The sequence below is a fragment of the Berghia stephanieae genome, chromosome 4, assembly GCF_034508935.2.
Source record: "Berghia stephanieae isolate SIO BIC M18660-M18661 chromosome 4, UCSD_Bste_1.3, whole genome shotgun sequence".
Lineage (NCBI taxonomy): Eukaryota > Metazoa > Mollusca > Gastropoda > Nudibranchia > Aeolidiidae > Berghia > Berghia stephanieae.
Window position 1 is genome coordinate 69,570,343 of NC_088363.1, and position 20,438 is coordinate 69,590,780.

A 20,438-nucleotide genomic window follows, 5' to 3' on the forward strand; every position below is an offset into this window, starting at 1 on the left:
TTGTTCTAAGTTTTAAAATCGTTGTCTCATAAAATTAAATCGCAAGTCGACGTCTAAATAGAAATTGACTATTTTTTTTCGTCCTTGCACATTATGATATTATATATATATATATATATATATATATATATATATATATATATATATATATATATATATATATATATATATATATATATATATATAGGTGTAAAAACCACAAAACATTACTGCTCAGATTGGGTATTAAAGGCTCGGTAGATAAATCATTTAAAATGTCACTATTTCATTTCAACATCACTGTTTCTTGCTTACTGCAATATTCGAGAATGGTATCTGATGACAATGTATTTTATATATATATATATATATATATATATATATATATATATATATATAGCTATCCAAATCTGCAGAAAAGCAACCGACGATTGGAAGAAAAGATATATGAAATATAGGGTTTACGCACTTTATCAAACAATAGTCTATTTAATTAAACAAATAGAGCTAGATCCCAAGTTTGTGCGGCTATGTGGTCTTGTGGTATGACACTTGCTTTCGAATCGGAAGGTCCTGGGTTCGAGCCTTGCTCGGCGCATAGTTGAAAAGGCTCTTTACTTATATTCTCTCATCGTTCTCAGATGGAAAAATCGGAAAAATCGGTAATCTCGCCTAACAGGTGTCATATATCGTTCTACATACTACGTGTTACTATTGATCATAGACCCCTTGAAAAGCTCGTTGAGCACGTAAGTGGATATTGCGCTATAAGAAGCTCACGTTTTTTTTGTTTGTGCTTTTTTAAAGTATTATTTTTTTAAACTATAAATCCTATTTTCAGCTTCAATGCCACTCCAACATGACACCGTAATGATACGAATGTTCACATTTTAGTCTTACCCTCGTAAACCTTTGTCTTTGTCTTTATAGTAATACCGGTGTGTCTTTTTTACGAAACCCGCCGAAACCCGCCGAAACCCGCCGAAACCCGCCGAAACCCGCCGAAACCCGCCGAAACCCGATGAAACCCGACGAATCCCGACAACGTTATGGGAAGTAGGTGGCTGTGGGGAGTGAACCTAGAACTCAGGGAAGTGTACACCATTGGGGAGTGAACCTGGGACTGGGTTTCGGCGGGTTTCGTAAAAAAGAACCAGTGCTTTTTTACGAAACCCGCCGAAACCCGCCGAAACCCGGCGAAACCCGACAATATACAGCAAAGTTATGGGAAGTAGACAACTGTGGGGAGTGAACCCGAGACTCAGGGAAGTGTACACCAGTCGGGAGTGAACCTGAGACTAAGTTTATCGGCCGGTTTCGGCGGGTTTCGTAAAAAAGAATTAGTGCTTTATTACGAAACCCGCCGAAACCCGCCGAAACCCGACAATATCCGGCAAAGTTATGGGAGTTTGGCAACAGTGGGGGGTGATCCTGGGAGTCAGGGAATTGCACACCAGTGGGGAGTTAACCTGGGACTGTGTAAAAAGGATATCAGTGGGAAATAAACCTGGGACTAAAGGGACATGGATACCATTGAAAGTTGAAGCCGGATATGGGAATTGAGTACCAGAGGAGAATGAACCTGACACTATAGAAGGTGGGCGCCAGTGGGGAGTGAACCTGGGATTCAGGGAATTGCACACCAGTGGGGAGTTAACCTGGGATTGTGTAAAAAGGATATCAGTGGGAAATAAACCTGGGACTAAAGGGAGATGGATACCATTGAAAGTTGAAGCCGGATATGGGAGTTGAGTACCAGAGGAGAATGAACCTGACACTATAGAAGGTGGGCGCCAGTGGGAGTGAACCTGGGATTCAGGGAATTACACACCAATTGGGAGTTAACCTTGGAGTGTGGGAGATGGATAACTGTGGGTATCCGAGCCGAACTATAGGAGTTGGGTGCCAGAGGAGAATGAACCTGACACTATAGAAGGTGGGCGCCAGTGGGGAGTGAACCTGGGACTATGTAAAAAGGATATCAGTGGGAAATAAACCTGGGACTAAAGGGAGATGAATACCATTGAAAGTTGAAGCCGGATATGAGAGTTTGGTACCAGAGGAGAATGAACCTGACACTATAGGAGGTGGGCGCCAGTGGGGAGTGAACCTGGGACTATGTAAAAAGGATATGAGTGGGAAATAAACCTGGGACTAAAGGGAGATGAATACCATTGAAAGTTGAAGCCGGATATGAGAGTTTGGTACCAGAGGAGAATGAACCTGACACTATAGGAGGTGGGCGCCAGTGGGGAGTGAACCTGGGACTATGTAAAAAGGATATGAGTGGGAAATAAACCTGGGACTAAAGGGAGAAGGATACCATTGAAAGTTGAAGCCGGATATGGGAGTTGAGTACCAGAGGAGAATGAACCTGACACTATAGGAGATGGGCGCCAGTGTGGAGTGAACCTGGGACTCAGGGAAGTGCACACCAATTTGGAGTTAACCTGGGACTGTGGGAGATGGATAACTGTGGGTATCCGAGCCGAACTATAGGAGTTGGCTACCAGAGGAGAATAAACCTGACACTATAAAAGGTGGGCGCCAGTGGGGAGTGAACCTGGGAGTCAGGGAATTGCACACCAGTGGGGAGTTAACCTGTGAATATCTAAAAAAGAATATCCGTGGGAAATAAATCCAGCTTCAACTCCCAATGGTATCCATCTCCCTTTAGTCCCAGATTTATTTCCTACTGATATCCTTTATACATATTCCCAGGTTAACTCCCCACTGGTGTGCAATTCCCTGAGTCCCAGGTTCACTCCCCACTGGCGCCCACCCCTTTTGTGTCAGGTTCATTCTCCTCTGGTACCAAGCTTTCATATCCGGCTTCAACTTTCAATGGTATCCATCTCCCTTTAGTCCGAGGTTTATTTCCCACTGATATCCTGTTTACATAGTCCCAGGTTCACTCCCCACTGGCGCCCACCTCCTATAGTGTCAGGTTCATTCTCCTCTGGTACCAAACTCTCATATCCGGCTTCAACTTTCAATGGTATTCATCTCCCTTTAGTCCCAGGTTTATTTCCCACTGATATCCTTTTTACATAGTCCCAGGTTCACTCCCCACTGGCGCCCACCTCCTATAGTGTCAGGTTCATTCTCCTCTGGTACCAAACTCTCATATCCGGCTTCAACTTTCAATGGTATTCATCTCCCTTTAGTCCCAGGTTTATTTCCCACTCATATCCTTTTTACATAGTCCCAGGTTCACTCCCCACTGGCGCCCACCTCCTATAGTGTCAGGTTTCTCTCTCCTCTGGTACCCAACTACCAAATCCGGCTTTAACTCCCAATGGTATCCACCTCCCTTTAGTCCCAGATTTATTTCCTACTGATATCCTTTTTACATAGTCCCAGGTTCACTCCCCACTGGCGCCCACCTCCTATAGTGTCAGGTTCATTCTCCTCTGGTACCAAACTCTCATATCCGGCTTCAACTTTCAATGGTATTCATCTCCCTTTAGTCCCAGGTTTATTTCCCACTCATATCCTTTTTACATAGTCCCAGGTTCACTCCCCACTGGCGCCCACCTCCTATAGTGTCAGGTTCATTCTCCTCTGGTACCAAACTCTCATATCCGGCTTCAACTTTCAATGGTATTCATCTCCCTTTAGTCCCAGGTTTATTTCCCACTCATATCCTTTTTACATAGTCCCAGGTTCACTCCCCACTGGCGCCCACCTCCTATAGTGTCAGGTTCATTCTCCTCTGGTACCAAACTCTCATATCCGGCTTCAACTTTCAATGGTATTCATCTCCCTTTAGTCCCAGGTTTATTTCCCACTGATATCCTTTTTACATAGTCCCAGGTTCACTCCCCACTGGCGCCCACCTCCTATAGTGTCAGGTTCATTCTCCTCTGGTACCAAACTCTCATATCCGGCTTCAACTTTCAATGGTATTCATCTCCTTTAGTCCCAGGTTTATTTCCCACTGATATCCTGTTTACATAGTCCCAGGTTCACTCCCCACTGGCGCCCACACCCTTTTTTGTCAGGTTCATTCTCCTCTGGTACCAAGCTCTCATATCCGGCTTCAACTTTCAATGGTATTCATCTCCCTTTAGTCCCAGGTTTATTTCCCACTGATATCCTTTTTACATAGTCCCAGGTTCACTCCCCACTGGCGCCCACCTCCTTTAGTGTCAGGTTCATTCTCCTCTGGTACCAAACTCTCATACCAAGCTTCAAATTTTAATGGTATCCATCTCCCTTTAGTACCAGGTTTATTTTCCACTGATATCCTTTTTACATATTCCCAGGTTAAATCCCCACTGGTGTGCAATTCCCTGAATCCCAGGTTCACTCCCCACTGGCGCCCACCTTCTATAGTGTCAGGTTCATTCTCCTCTGGCACTCAACTCCTATAGTTCGGCTCGGATACCCACAGTTATCCATCTCCCACAGTCCAAGGTTAACTCCCAATTGGTGTGCACTTCCCTGAGTCCCAGGTTCACTCCACACTGGCGCCCATCTCCTATAGTGTCGGGTTCATTCTCCTCTGGTACTCAACTCCCATATCCGGCTTCAACTTTCAATGGTATCCATCTCCCTTTAGTCCCAGGTTTATTTCCCACTGATATCCTTTTTACACAGTCCCAGGTTAAGTCCCCACTAATGTGCAATTCCCTGAATCCCAGGTTCACTCCCCACTGGCGCCCACCTTCTATAGTGTCAGGTTCATTCTCCTCTGGTACTCAATTCCCATATCCGGCTTCAACTTTCAATGGTATCCATGTCCCTTTAGTCCCAGGTTTATTTCCCACTGATATCCTTTTTACACAGTCCCAGGTTAACTCCCCACTGGTGTGCAATTCCCTGACTCCCAGGATCACCCCCCCACTGTTGCCAAACTCCCATAACTTTGCCGGATATTGTCGGGTTTCGGCGGGTTTCGGCGGGTTTCGTAATAAAGCACTAATTCTTTTTTACGAAACCCGCCGAAACCGGCCGATAAACTTAGTCTCAGGTTCACTCCCGACTGGTGTACACTTCCCTGAGTCTCGGGTTCACTCCCCACAGTTGTCTACTTCCCATAACTTTGCTGTATATTGTCGGGTTTCGCCGGGTTTCGGCGGGTTTCGGCGGGTTTCGTAAAAAGCACTGGTTCTTTTTTACGAAACCCGCCGAAACCCAGTCCCAGGTTCACTCCCCAATGGTGTACACTTCCCTGAGTTCTAGGTTCACTCCCCACAGCCACCTACTTCCCATAACTTTGTCGGGATTCGTCGGGTTTCATCGGTTTCGGAGGGTTTCGGCGGGTTTCGGCGGGTTTCGGCGGGTTTCGGCGGGTTTCGGCGGGTTTCGTAAAAAAGACACACCCTAGTAATACTAAGCTGCTAGAAACTTTGGACTGTAAAAAGCAATAAACATAATAAAGGTAACAGCTTCAAAAATAAACAAAATATTAAACACGGAATATTTCGGGCTCTAAACCCTTCTTTAGCCAACAAAAACAAAAAACAAACAATAAATATATGACTAAATTCCAGACCGACGGCAAGAAATCTGTAGAAAGGACTTACCAAATTCCTCTGCCATCGATCTGGAATTGAGTAATGTATTTATTGTTTGTTTGTTTGTTTTTGTTGTTTTTTTTTTGTTGGCTGAAGAATGGTTTTGAGCCCGAAACGTTCCATGTTCGGTTTCTTTTTAAGCTGTTGTATTCATTTTTGTTTATTAGTCTTGGTTTTTACACGTCTTGAAGCTATTTAATTTCACGTTTTGAGACATGCTGTACAAATTATAATTATAGTATTTTGAAGACAGGAAAACAAAAACAGCTTCAATGTTATCACGTTCTGAAAAGTAAGGCAGTGGGAATTGGTACATTTGCGTGACAATAAATACCGCGGTCAATGACATAGATACAGCGGTACCAGTTCGCCTATGTTGAAATAGATTCCGCTATATAATGATTACAGAGAGGATGGCTGAGTAAATAATTTATTGTTCTATTACAAGGGAGAACCCAAGTTTGGATCCGGCTGTCGGCATTTCGTTTGGTTTTTTTCTAGCCTCCACGGAAACAAATAATTTAAGTGCCGTAATGATGTTTTAAAAATACCTTTATTATACCCATATGGACATTTATTCCGCACTCCGAAAAGACGCAATAAAAATATTTTGGCTAGAAAAATCATCGATCTATTAAAACGACCCTCATCCTGTCAAGAATTCTGAAACCAGGGACTTCCGTATCAAAGTCCCAGAATTGAAAGTCTTGAAGTCCCAGGTTTGATGAGGGTAACTTTTATCGATCGATATTTAAAGGAAGAGTATTCTGGCAAAAAAAAACGTTAATGTGTTTTTTCAAAGTACAATGTGAAATTGAATGTAAGCTTCAATTTAATATACGAAAACAGATAAAATGGACGTTTCGGGTTCCCCTTTATCAACACAACAGGTTGAATGAAACACTACAGACGAATGTGATATTATTATATTATATTATTACATTCCATCTCACATTTTTATTTATTTCTTTGAGTTAGAGCAGCAACATTTACATCATTCCAGAGTACGCATTGCTGTATTTGTGGATATAATAAAGACATTTTCATATTAACTGCAGGGAAGTCGATTTGACGATAATAATGAATCTATCACGGAGAAGAAAAAAATCACTCGAATTACTTTTGCAAGCAGGAACTCTAACCTCTACGCCAACACGCCGACTGCCTGACTGCCTTTGAAGCTATAAAAATCAATGGCTACAAATGTCTATTGTTTATTTCATGTACCAGGCATTAACATTAGAAATAGCTTATGCCTGAGGTCTCGTTAAACGAAGCATACAAAGTGCTTATCACTATCTTCAATCATGCACAATGTTTCAACATAGAAAATATAATGCATTATATATACAAAATTGAAACATGCCTTTTTACTTACAGTACGATTAAAATTATCCATTATTATTGTTTTTGCCTCCGTATTCTCAACAGCAAATGTTTATAAAACAAATGATTAAAATCCCAAACGAAATTAATTATTTGAAAACCACAGTTGGTCCGATGTTAACAATGACACATTCCAGTATAAACTGAATCGCGTCTGTATTTCCCTCATGTTCCTCACGTGACAAGATAAAACTATTATTCCATCTGTTCCATAACGATATTAAATATTTAACAAGATAACTGCACTCTGGAAAAACTACGTTTTAAAAACTTGGCCAGAAAACTCGTCCTTCAAATTTCAATCGATTTAAATGACCCGCGTCTTGGCAAAAACTCTCAAAACTGGGACTTGCAGAAGTCCAGGTTTGAGAGTTTTTGCCAAGATGAGGGTCATTTAAATCGATCGATATTTGAAGGACGAGTTTTCTGGCCAAATGTTTTTAAATATTTGTGGTTTTTCCAGACTACGAGCAGTTCACTGGTTAATCAATGAAAAAATGGTTGTGGCACAGAATCGGAAGTCTTCTTCTGCTAGCCAAGCAGCAAATCGTGGATTAAAAACAGAAAATTAAACAAATCTTTTTACAAACATTACGCGACGCACACACACAGACACATACACACACACACACACACACACACACACACACGCACATACATACAGATACATACACAATGGGGCTGGAGAGAATAAGAGAGAATTAATTATGCAATTGACGGTTCCATTAAAAAAAGAGGTAAAGGCTACAAAGCACAGACTGCAAATAATCAAAAGGATTATTGCTATATTTGATGTTTATGTCTGGTGGAGGGAACGTTAGAAGACTTCTTTAATCCACGCTACAAATGAAAGCTCCTTGTAGTTGCGACAGAAAAATTAAACAATCCGCTTAACATAAATGAAATTAAACGGGTATGCAATCGGTCAACTGGCCTCGCCTATTTTATATTTACCACGAGAAACATTACACATTTTTATAATTATTTACAATAGGAATATTAAAAGGCTTCTTCAATACGAACTCTAAATCAAAGCTTTTTGGATTCACGACAAAAACATTATATATATATATAATATATATATATATATATATATATATATATATATATATATATATATATATATATATATATATATATATATCCTTGTGTGTGTGACGAATTGTCTTAAAATGGTATTATGTCAGGGGGAATTCGATTTTTTAAAATGAATTTAAAGCTGAACTTAAACGATTTGAATTAACATAAATCCTTTAATTAAGAATGAGATTTTGTTTCTTAAAATTCCTGAAATTCACATTTTCTATTTCTAATCATTTTTACTTACACTCAATTTTCTCCGCCTCGTTAATAGGCTTCAACAGTCGTGCCGTCACTTCCCTCGAAATGACGCATAGTAACTTAGTAGCTGGTTCTAAACTATCGGAATAATGATGGACGCCCTTATGAAATACTTCTCCGACGAACATAAAAGTTTATCCAGGGGAGAAAAACATTATAAATCTGATCATGTTTTGACTTTTACACATTATGATCACACAACATGTGAAAAAGTTCTAGCCAGCATGAAGAATAAAAAGTACTGATTTTCTTTGTTTAGAACCAAGCTGCTAGTTATTGGGCGGACGTGACCTCAGACTATTGAATCTAATTCTGACTTAATACCAGATTGACAAGACTCGATATACAATCTATAAAATCGTCAACCCTCTTCTCTCGTAGTCTGAAATGACAAGTATTTAAGACTGGCCAGAAAATTGGTCCTTCAAATATCGATCAATTAGAATGCCTATCATTATGCCAAAACGCTCAAACTTTCGTGGAGTTCCAGATGTGAGAGTTTTTAACAAGGTGAGGGTCGTTTAAACCCTCTTCATACCACCTACAGCAAAAACCGCACGTTTGTTACGACACAATATACATGTTTTCTTATTCAGCTTTATTTTTTACATCACAAAATGTGAAGAATAGTCTTTGTTTGATTAATAAGAACATAAAGTTGTTTTTTAGAGAGATTGTTTGAGTTTTCAATTTTTCTGCTGGGTAAACCTGCCATTTTGGGATAATACTGAAAATGGTCGATAAGGAGAGAGTTAATATGTTTGTTTGTTTGTTTGTAATGGCTTTACGGTGCTTGCAACGCATTTAGGTCATATCAGCGCCAGTAAAATGGAAGAAAAGGAGATAGTGAAAAGTTCTAGAATTACAATAATGCAGCCAAGAACAAGCAAAACAAAGAGGAATTGGTTCAAATAGGGAACAGATGTAGATTCCAAGAGCACACTATCAGTGTACTTAGTTTGAGATCACTAAATGTCTCATCCAGACACAAGCACGGGTCCCCGACAAGAGGAACACACTCAATCATACAGATATAAAAGGAAAAATAATACAATGCATAACAGAGAGATGATTTACAAGTAAAAAATATCATCTTCCAAAACTAACTATATATTTATTTGAGTTTCCCTCACAGCCAGGGTATCTAGAAGACACAGTATTTACCTCCCTGCCCACTATGGGAGTCGTTTTGATAGATCAATATTTTAAGACATTTTAAATGTTTTTCCCCCTCAGAGTACGGCAAAATGTACAATAACGATGGATAACCAATAAGTATGTCATTGACTCAGGCACCATTAGAACCATTAGGTTACTTGATTTGCCTACACTGATCACTGTCCGAATACAAACCAGGCTGTCTGTCCTCTACAAATATCAGCGTGGGGCAGCGTGGCTCAGAGGTACGGTCTTTGCTTTGTACCCGAAAGGTACCGAGTTCGATCACCCGCCGCTGGTCTGTGTAACCTTGAGCAAGTCACTTCGCCCTAGCTCAATTTGCGGCGCTGTACTGCGACTGACGCCTGGGTTATTCCGGTCTTCCCTTTGAATAGACCTTAAAGACACCTTTCCCCAATTGGATCAACAAAGGGAATATTATTTATTTATTTATTCTTTATAATCATGGAAAATTTTTAAGTTCAACAAATAGCAATCCAAAACTGTTAACACGAAGTCACAGTATTCGCACCACCCACTCCTCGACATACACAACAACAGACCGAACACAACATAGTGTCAGTAGAGCTTTTACCGCGAACCACTAAGGATATCGGACAATCTGCCAGAAGAAATGATGACAGCATACAACATGGCGCAGTGATTGACGCCAGCATGCTGGCGTTGATTGCCCTAAAGAGGAAGAACGGGAAGAAGAAGAAGAAGAAGAAGGAGGAGGAGGAGGAGGAGGAATAGAATGGGAAGAAGAAAGAGCAGAGGGAGGAGGAGGAGAAGGAAAGGAGGAGGAGGAGGAAGAAGAAGAAGAAGAAGAAGAAGAAGAAGAAGAAGAAGAAGAAGAAGAAGAAGAAGAAGAAGAAGAAGAAGAAGAAGAAGAAGAAAAGGATACTAAGCTTTTACAATTATCAGTGTTACTTTATACAAACAGCCTAACAAGTTAAAAATGTTGATGCTCTCTATTGAACCTTCGTAGAAAAAAAATAGCTTTGAAGCGAAAAATTGCGTTAAACTAAATTAGTGAACATTATAATATGCTATCGTTGCGCATAATATTTAAGCGCATATCTAGTCTCGAATTTTGTAAAACTAGCACTGATTTTCAAATCATTTTATCTTGACTACATACAATAGAAGCCGGAATCATCAATTTATATCGCTTGAACAGTTCAATGCTCAACAAGCGGAAATCTAAAGGTCATTACAACATTATGCTTTTTTTTTGAGTCTGTAACCTTAAATTTATGATAATGCAACAGTCCGCCTTTCAACAGCATTGGGGCGAGGAGAGGTGAAACACGAATAATAGAGGTGGCAGATTTTGTACGTGGAAAAAAATTATTCCAATACAGTTATAAGATCCGCAACGCTTCACACATTATATTCTCTGCTCACTGAATCACACCCATATTTGTACACGTTCATACAAGTAGAATACATTTTGTTTTTAACCAATGAGCGATTAAATTGTATCGACCTGAGCAGATCGATTTATCGAAATGAGTTATTATATCGAATCCTCATGTGGGACAATCTATAATATCATTTTTTTTCATGTGCTCGATTCGATGCTCGAGACACAGACAGAATATCAAATTAAAATAAAAATTACAGTACCTACGCAGCTGGCACAAACCACAAGTAGCACCTTGAGGTCTACCGCAATGTGTCTTTTGGGAATTTTTAATTCGTGATTCAGTCAAATCTATGAAAATAACAACAAAGCTTATAAAAATATAAGCGCATGAACACAAATACACACAAATACAAATTGAGCTTTTCTTTTCTTTTCTTTGGGGGGGGGGGGGGGAGCGGGGAGGGGCAGGGGTGGGGGGGGGGGGTTGGAGCTTTTTTATATAGCGCTTTACAAGGGGTCCCTGGCCATCAGCACCGCTTAAAATGTAGGACGCCTGTTAGTCGATATTACACTTTTTCGGACAGTGACAACACCGTTAAAGGCCAGGTAGTCATTTTACACCTGAGTACGGTAAGAGAATGTGAGTAAAGAGTCTTTTCCAAGTAAGCAAGAATATACTGCATATACGCACAGACACCCCCCCCCACACACACACACACATCAATATATAAATTGATTATTTCTCTTGTTAATGAATATTCATGACGCCATAATAAAACGATTTGCTTTATGATCATAATTAAAGAACATATGTAGTGCATAGAGACCAATCAAAATATGCAGCTCTCCACTTTATGAAAAATTATTCGCAATTTTTTGCACAGCATTTCACTGCAAAGACTTGTCTCCATGTCAAAATATCGAGGTAATTACTCACAAACTGAAGAACCGGCTGTTTTGGTAGACGTTATTGAAGGTGGTTTTTGTTACGATTTATTGAGAGAGGTGAAGCGACCGAGATCATAGTTGTACCGAATGCTGGTCATAGCAAAATCATCTCCGTTCCTAGTTTATGATCATTATTTAATCTATTTACCTTTATATGTTTACGGAAGTGTACAGAAACGTACGGATTCGTGTATTTTCAAATCAAAAATCATATGTGCCAAAAATTAGCTATCAATAATTATTCAGTATCAGCAGGGGGATTACATTAATTTTTGCTTGTAGGCATATAAGATCATCGTACACCTACAAGATCAATATTTTAGGATAGAAATTTGTATTCAAGCATTCGTCAATTTAAGCAGACTTTCAAAACCATTAGGCCCATAGAGTCGGATTTCATTCCAGTTCCTATAGCGTGAAACGGACAACACTTTTTGCTTGCTATCCTTTGAATATGACGATAATCTATCGCTAAGTACTTATCGTCAGATCTAACAGACCCAGATACCCAATCACTGATGAGAGGACAAAGGTAAAAAAAAATCTCTACTGCACCTATGATCGATCTTGGTACTTTTTTCCCACGAAGCGAGTGCTCTACAAACTTAGCTATCGGGACCCCTGGTGGTCAATTAAGATGATTCCTGATTTATTAAAAAGTTTCAAAATGAGATTTCAAGGACGTGCAATATATACATTTTGAAACATGGATCCGTATGGATCTTTACTGCAGTTGCATTTCATACAAATGTTTCAATCCCTAATGTTATGGTAAAACAGGGTGCTTGCTTGTCAATGAATGATTTCACCGTGGAGACTTCAACTATCATGTGATGGTCAATTCCGAAACCTATTTATTCATTTCCTTTTCTTTTGGATTTGTATTTCCACCAGACCGTTTTACTCAATCTTGGTTTACTATTTCATGTAAATTCCATTACGTCCGCTTTAAGCAGAGGAATCATTCAGTACCGTATAATGGATTTGAAATAGTAAAGACGACCAGAGTCACACGAGACTGAAACACATTTATTATGAGGCTATAGTTAAATTCAATTTCAACGGTGTCTTCGCTCGTCACAGAATCTACTGAGGATTCGTTGATATGGAATGGAAAGAAAGTCTTAAATTGACCAGAGGAATTGATGGGTTGGTGGAGGACTCTCAGTAATTGTTACCTCGGAGATCCTGTTCCCATAAAAAAACGTATTAAGAAGACACAGGTTTGGTTTAACTCTTTATTTTGATTTTTGTTTGTTTTGTTTTAAGGGTTTTACGGCGCTTGCAACACATTTATATATCAACGCCAGTAAAAAGGAAGGAAATTGGATAGTAAAAGCATTCTATGTGTAAAATTAAAAGGACTTGAGAAAAAAAGTAAGGCATAGGGGAAATGGGTCATATAGGGAAGAGATGTACATTACAAGAGCACACTATCAGTGTATTTAGTTTGAGATCACCTAAAACTCTCACCCAGACACTAGCACAAGATCCCACTAAGAGGAACAAACTCAAATGTTTACAAATCATATGATTAAAATATAAATAACAGTACATAAGACAGAGATGACTTACAAGGAAAAAATATCACCTCCCAAAACTATAACTATACATTCGACTGTTTCCCTCCCAGGATAAAACTTAGCAATCAATTCCAAGACAAAGACAGAAAGCAATTGGAAAACAGATACAGGGAGATAGAAAACACAGTACCTCCCCGCCCACAATGGGAGGTCGGGAACCCCACCCAGGTTTAACTCTTTACTGACGAGACAAATATACTTCAATTCATAATCTCTAGATCTTCCGATTGATTGTTCTTGTTGAAGACTTAACCGTTCCCATCTTCAGAGCGATTACAGCGGTAAGAATTTGGCTTGTTTTTTGTTTTTAGTTTTTTACGGGTTTTTGACACTATAATATCATTTCAGTGCCAGTAATAAGGAAGAAGATATCGGTAAGTTGTAGCTATGAAGTTGAAAGAACTGATGAAAAAGGAAGACGAGGTGGTGTATGTGTGGGGATGGGGAACAGAAGATAATCAATCCACCGATGTGCCTATTTTGACATTACTTAGAATTCCAATCCAGGCAAAAACAAAAGATCACGCTCTGAAGGATACATGCAAATGTTTACAAAGTACCATATACAATATACACTATTCAAAACTAATAATGATAAATAGAACATACTTATAACAGAGATGATTTATAAGCCAAAAAATATCATCTCTAAAAAAGTTACTATACTGTCTCCCTCCCAAGTAAGGATTCCCGCCAGGATCAGGAAATAAACCGAGCAATCTTAATCCAGAACAAAGACAGAGAACAACATGGAAAGGGAAACAGAGATGGGAATCGAATACACAGAAATGACCTCCTTCCCAGCATGGGGGGTCAGTCAAAAGATCCCATCCAGGAATTTGGTTTAATTGAATCCATCGTTACTGTTCTTTTAGTGATAAAGGTCAGATATGACACAAGGTAAGAGTTAAATCGATCCGTGCTTGTAAAGGGCAGGCTGTTCAATCAAATTCTCAGCACTTTTGGTTGGCAAACTATATAGATAGATAGAATGCGCTTGGCCAAGGAGTTCACAACATTGCCATCCGGAAGTATAACGGACCAACAAACAAACTCTGTGTAACCATGAACTTTTATAGTCTGGTTAATACAGTTTAGTGAGAACAACTCACAAACGCGGATGGCAAAAACAATAACAAAGGCCTGAGTGACGTCATCTGCATACTATCTATCGTATTGATGATATGCGTTTAGTTTAAAAAGCAAAACATTCGCCAAACTTTAAACGTGTATAGTCAGATTAATACAATTTAGTGAGATCTACTCATAAAAATGGCTGGCTAAAACAATTACAAGGACTGAGTAACGTCAACCAAGTTCGTTCCTTCTATTGATATATTGAATATGAGTAGTAAATCACTCATGTCATTGTGGGGGGGGGGGGTGTTCTTAGGGTTCGAACCCGGGGAAATCAATTACTGGTCAAAGCAATTTGGACTTGTTATTGCTACACCATACATTCCTCAATGCATTTTAATACGACTTATCACAATTCAATACGTTCGATCGTATTTGATCAGTTCTTGTTTTTTTTACCTTAAATTTCTCACCCAAACATTAATTTATCTTTCCTTTTCGTTCATCTCGTCCTGTGAAAACATTCTCTCTCTATCCTTCAGACATCATTTCCATACTAAATACTCTGACAAAAGAAATTTGGTGTTCCCTTTTGACCAGAAAACTTTCACTCCAAAAAATCGACCAGTTAAAATGACCCTCAGCTATGAAAAAAATATCAAACCTGAGAGTTGAAAGACGTCTCAGGTTTGAGACTTATTGACAGGTTATAGGTTATTTTAATCAAGCGATGCCTGTAGGGATAGTTTTCGGACCAAAATGTTAAAGAATGTGCTTTGTCAGGCAGGGTACAGCAGCATACTCACCCTTCTTCACTCAGCGGTCCCCATTTACTACAATCCTACTCGTCGCGTTATCTTATCCTTTCTAATTAACTCCAACAACTAATCTTTTCTGATCACACCGGAGGCGGTTTTTCTCCTCTCAAAGGATGAGATGGGATGGGTTAATAATTGGAAAAGGAAGAAACGGCATCGTGAATACAAGAAAGAGCTTTTCTTTTCATGATTCCATGATAGTTGATGAACTCCTTTTAATAGGAATTTGCTGCATGTCCATTCGTTTCTCAAGTGCGTAATATAACTCAGCAACGTATAGTGGATTAACCCTTTCCTTACCATCTATAGGAAAATCGTCACAACCGTTACGACCCGACAAACCATTTTCTCATTTTTATTTCTTTTGCACATCAAAAAATTTAAAGAATATTTTTGTTATAGATCTAGATCTATAGCTATAAAAACTTGAAACTGGGTTTTAGAGCTCATATTGTATAGAATGCACGTGTAAGAATTGTTAGGTGGGTGTGAGTTTTGGGGAAAATTCTCTCAGCATTTCTTGTGGCTTGATTTTCACGCTGAACTGCCAATCAATAACAACAAAAAAAGATTGAAAAAACCCCGATGTAACCAAGTTGTTCTTTTTGTTTGATATGATATATTTGTGCCAAACTGATACTTGACATCTCAGAATCGTCGCAACGGAGAAGTGATTGTAAGAGCATCCGTTTTCAAAAGAAAAAAATCGATCATATAGCATTAAGTATCAAACATGATATTACAGATAGCAAGGCTTGATCTGTTCTAAGAAATCAGTTATGTGAACTGATTGCTGTCTTTGAGAAAATGGAGAACAAAGAAAGAAAATGGCTTACAACTTCTTAGAATATTAAACCGGGTTCTAAAACCACTAATGTTTTTTTATTTAGAATATAATCTGATTCATCATGTGAATAAATATGTAAGAAGAGTGATACCTTGTGTTGTTTAAATTTAAGATTCAACGATAAAAAATATTAATTTTTAATTCTTGGTTGTTATGAATAAATTCTCACTAGATATTTTATCTACATGTGAAATTTAAACATGAGAAAACAAAAATAAATAAGTTGTGAATGTTTTGATTTTGAATGTTATATATTTTTGAAATCGTTTTATTTTTTTTCTTTTCCCCTGTATAAAAATATAACATTTTTAACAAAATAGGGATTGAATAACATCTCTTTGATTGCACCAGTTACTCAAACCAAATATTCCCAGGACAAGCTTTATCAAATGCCTGTTTCCCAGTCTTTTTAACAAATAAAAATACGGCAAAATCAATGATAGACATTCTTCATTTTTCATTTTATTTTCCTGTTAAACCAAGTGCATGATATGTAAGAAGATTATAGTCCGGTGCGTTGTATATGACAAGTTTATTCATTATTTTATGCGACCTTGTGAAGGGGTTTATATAAGATGAATCTTAACAACGCCACTACCACATTATCTCATTCGTCTGTAATGTTTCATTCATCCTGTTTTTTTTATAAAGGGGAAACCCGAAACGTTCATTTTATCTGTTTTCGTGTATTAAATTCAAGCTTACATTCAATTTCACATCGTTATTTATTTCTTCGAGCTTCGAGCAGCAACATTTACATTAATAATGTTGCAGTGATAAAAGGACCTGAATCAACCCACTGAGTATATGCTGTAAAGGATCCAAGAAAGATTCAAGCTCCAAAGGATTTATAGAAATTGAAAGGAACAGAATACCTCTAGGGCATATAATATTATTAATATTATGTCATTGATCTCAGGCATCTACATGGTTTCTATTTTGGAACTGTATGATTTTATCGGTTTACACCTTGTGAAACATCTCGATATTTTAAAAAGTTTCATGGTAGAATGACGTAAAAGAAAAGACCCCTTGATGAATCTACATGTTTCTTAAAAATAGATCTGCATAATTTTTACGTAGAAAATAGAATCTATTTATCAATAACGGAGGCGAATATTCCCAATCTTTTTAAGCAACTTGAATTTCTTTTGTCAGCTACTCCGTCCAAAATTCTGTGCTCGCTGGAATGTGATCCATGGCATCAATATGGTATTATGTGACATGAACGAGATGACAAAAAAAATTGAGTTTTGACCGCATGATAAGAATTTGTAAAAGTTCAATAAATGAACGGTTTTCTCCCTTCAATGAATGATAATATAATAATTAAATGAAATAGAAGCTTCAATTTAATTTAGTCGCCTTGACAACGCCATCCGCTCATCCCTCATTCGTCTTCGGTGTCTCATTCGTGTTGTCTTGACGAAAGGGAAACCCAAAAATCCACATCATCTGCCTTTGTAAATTAATTTGAAGAGTCTTTTCCATTTAATCATTGCTATCTCTATTTGTTTTTTAAAACTTCAACTAGCATAATTTTAATTACATCCTCAATGAAGATATTTCGACACTCAGTACACGTATCAATGTCCTCTTTAGGCTAGTAAATGAATTAGGATACTTCCTGTTCGGAGACATTGATTTGTTTTGACGCAAATATTATATTATGTTAACCCTCTCCTTACCAACTGTAGGAAAATCGTCACATTCGTTACGATACAACCAACACTTTTCTTATTCAAATTTCTCTTGTACATCATAAAATTTAAAGAAAATGAACAGTCTGTTATAGAGCATGCTTTGCTAAAGAATTTATGTATCGCAAGAACTTACTGCTATTGTGTTTTGAGTGATAAAAACTATATTTTTTGTGTTAGTTGGGTGTGAAGTTTTGGGGAAAATCCAGAAAATGACTGGTAAGGAGAGAGTTAAGTTTAAAATTCAATTTTAAAGACCAATATTACACAACAAAATAGCGATTTGAGACGATTGGTCAGAACTATGCTAAGAGGCGGACAAATGGGTATTAAAATTGCGGTTTGTTGTTGTTTTGTTTTTGTCCAGGGGGGGGGGGGGGGGGGGGGGGGAGGGGGGGGTTTGTTGTGTAGATTGTTGGTACAGGTCAATATGAGTAAAATACTATTAGTGACAGTAGGATCAGAATCCACACAATGATGGTAGACACGATAATGGCATGATGTTTTAACCAGTCAACTACCCTAATGTGAAAAAAAATTAGGCCAGAAAACTCGTCCTTCTAAATATCGATCGATTCAAATGACCCTTATCTTGGCAAAAACTCTCAAACCTGGGACATCGCGAAGTCCCAGGTTTAAGAGTTTCTGCTAAGATGAGGGTCATTTGAATTTGACCGATTTTTGAAGGACGAGTTTTTTGGACCAAATTTTATATGAGTTTTTCCACAGTGCGGCAGTTAACTGAATACGAAAAGGGGGGGGGGGGGGGGGGGCGAGAGTGGCGGGGACAAGAAGAGGCTAAAAAGGGAGTGAAATATTTACTTGGTGAGGTTGGATCGGGAAAGGAGACAAAACGGGAAGGATGAAAGACGATAACACACATCACGTATTTCTGGAATCTCTTTAAGTGACAACCAGACAGAAGACGTATTAGTCCATTAACAGTACAGTTTCTATGTCTTATGAAAAAAGGGAGAATGGAGCTGTCCATCAGTATTTGGTTTGTATAGATAGTATGCGCTTGGTTAAGAAGCTCACAACATTGCCATCCGGAAGTATTTTTATTGATAGAACGAAAATGACGTAACTCGGGTCTTTGTTATTGTTTTTTGCCATCCGCGTTTATGAGTAATGCTCACTGAACTGTATTAACCCGACTATAAACGTTCATGGATACACACAGGTTTGTGTGTTGGTCCGTTATACTTCCGGATGGCAATGTTATGAGCTTCTTAGCCAAGCGTAAACTATCTATAGTCTGGTGAATACAGTTTAGTGAGAATTACTCATAAACGTGGATGGGAAAAAACAATAACAAAGACCTGAGTGACGTCATCTTCGTTCTATCAATAGAAGGAAGGAACATGACGTCACTCGGCAATTTTTTTATCGTTTTTAGCCAGCCATTTTTATGAGTAGTTCTAGTTAAATTGTATCAATCAGATTATAAACGATCAATGTTACACACAATTTTGTGTGTTAGTACGTTATAGCCAGCTGGTGCAATATTGTGAGTAAAACGCCAAAGCACATAGTATTAATAACAACAGAGATTGAGGTTTCCTAGTTAGTTCTGTCATATCAGGGATTCGCAATGACATGAAAGTATAAGATGGTATGGATACATGAAAACGACAAAGCTTTATACTTATATAGTTAGGACTGGCCACATGGTATAAATTACAATTTTTTTATTTTTGTTTTAAACATGGCTCTTTTTGAACGATCTGTAAGAAGACTCTCACAGTCTGATTCTCAGTTACTGCTCATTACAACACACTCATCCTCCACACCCCAGAATTTAAAACGCTTCTTTCCCAAGAAATAACATTGGTGTTTACTATTATTGCTGACAGACCAGTCATATTGCCTTATGACATTGGAACATTCCAGGGACGCCATAGAAAATTGAGCTACTACTGGTAATGCGTGATTTCTTACAGCACGTTGCGGTGAGATAAAAGAAATATACAAATTATTTTAAAACCCAAAATACTTGAGCTTTTATATAGCGCAACACCCACTAAATGTGCCCAAAGCGCTTTACAAGGGGTCCCTGGCCAACAGCAACAATTAATATTGAGGACGGGACATGACGCCTGTTAGTCGATGTTGCAATTTTTTTCGGACAGAGACAATGCTATTAACGGCCAGGTACTCATTTTACACCTAAGTACGGTGAGAGAATGTGAGTAAAGAGTATTTTCCAAGGACCCAACTATGGGCCTACGAGCTCGAACCCAGGACCTTCCGATCCGAAAGCGAGTGTCATACCAGTTGACCACATAGCCGATTATCAACTATAAAATGGTAAAAAATACAAAAAATGTCTTTGAGAAATAGTTGTAATGCAATTGACACATGGCACAAATTGTTCTGAGAAGGTTTAAGCCGACCAAAAGATGATCAACATATTCTTTAACACAGTGGAGCCCGAATACAACGATGTCACTGAGGCCGACTGTTGGATTAACTTGAATTTGATTATTGATTGAATGCGTTGTATTATTATTTTCTGTTCATTGTTTTATTTTGTTGTATTTATTTGTTCTATTTTTTTTTAGAAAGCACATGATACGTACTAAGCGAAGAAGTGTGGTACTGTCTAAAAGCAAAGAGGTAACAGAGAAATGAATCAAAGTTATCCAAGATATGTACGAAGGAAACAAGACAGTGGTAAGGACGGGTGTTGGCAAAAACTGAACCA

The 20,438-nt window shown here is 38.4% G+C and overlaps 1 protein-coding gene across 7 annotated transcripts in view; it reads right to left on the reverse strand.

The window, feature by feature from the left end:
* The window catches only part of LOC144971125 (rap1 GTPase-activating protein 1-like), a 401,598-nt gene that overhangs the window by 298,153 nt on the left and 83,007 nt on the right, over positions 1–20,438 (reverse strand). The window contains exons 1-2 of one of the 7 annotated variants that reach the window (XM_078911552.1): positions 7,367–7,395; positions 6,880–7,091 (exon numbers count right to left, since the gene is read on the reverse strand). The exons of 5 other annotated variants lie outside the window; for them this stretch is intronic. The gene's annotated coding sequence lies outside the window, so the exon portion shown is untranslated. Of the gene's footprint in view, positions 1–6,879; positions 7,092–7,366; positions 7,396–20,438 lie in introns of those variants that run through there. One more of the 7 variants, XM_078911548.1, reaches the window with a different exon arrangement.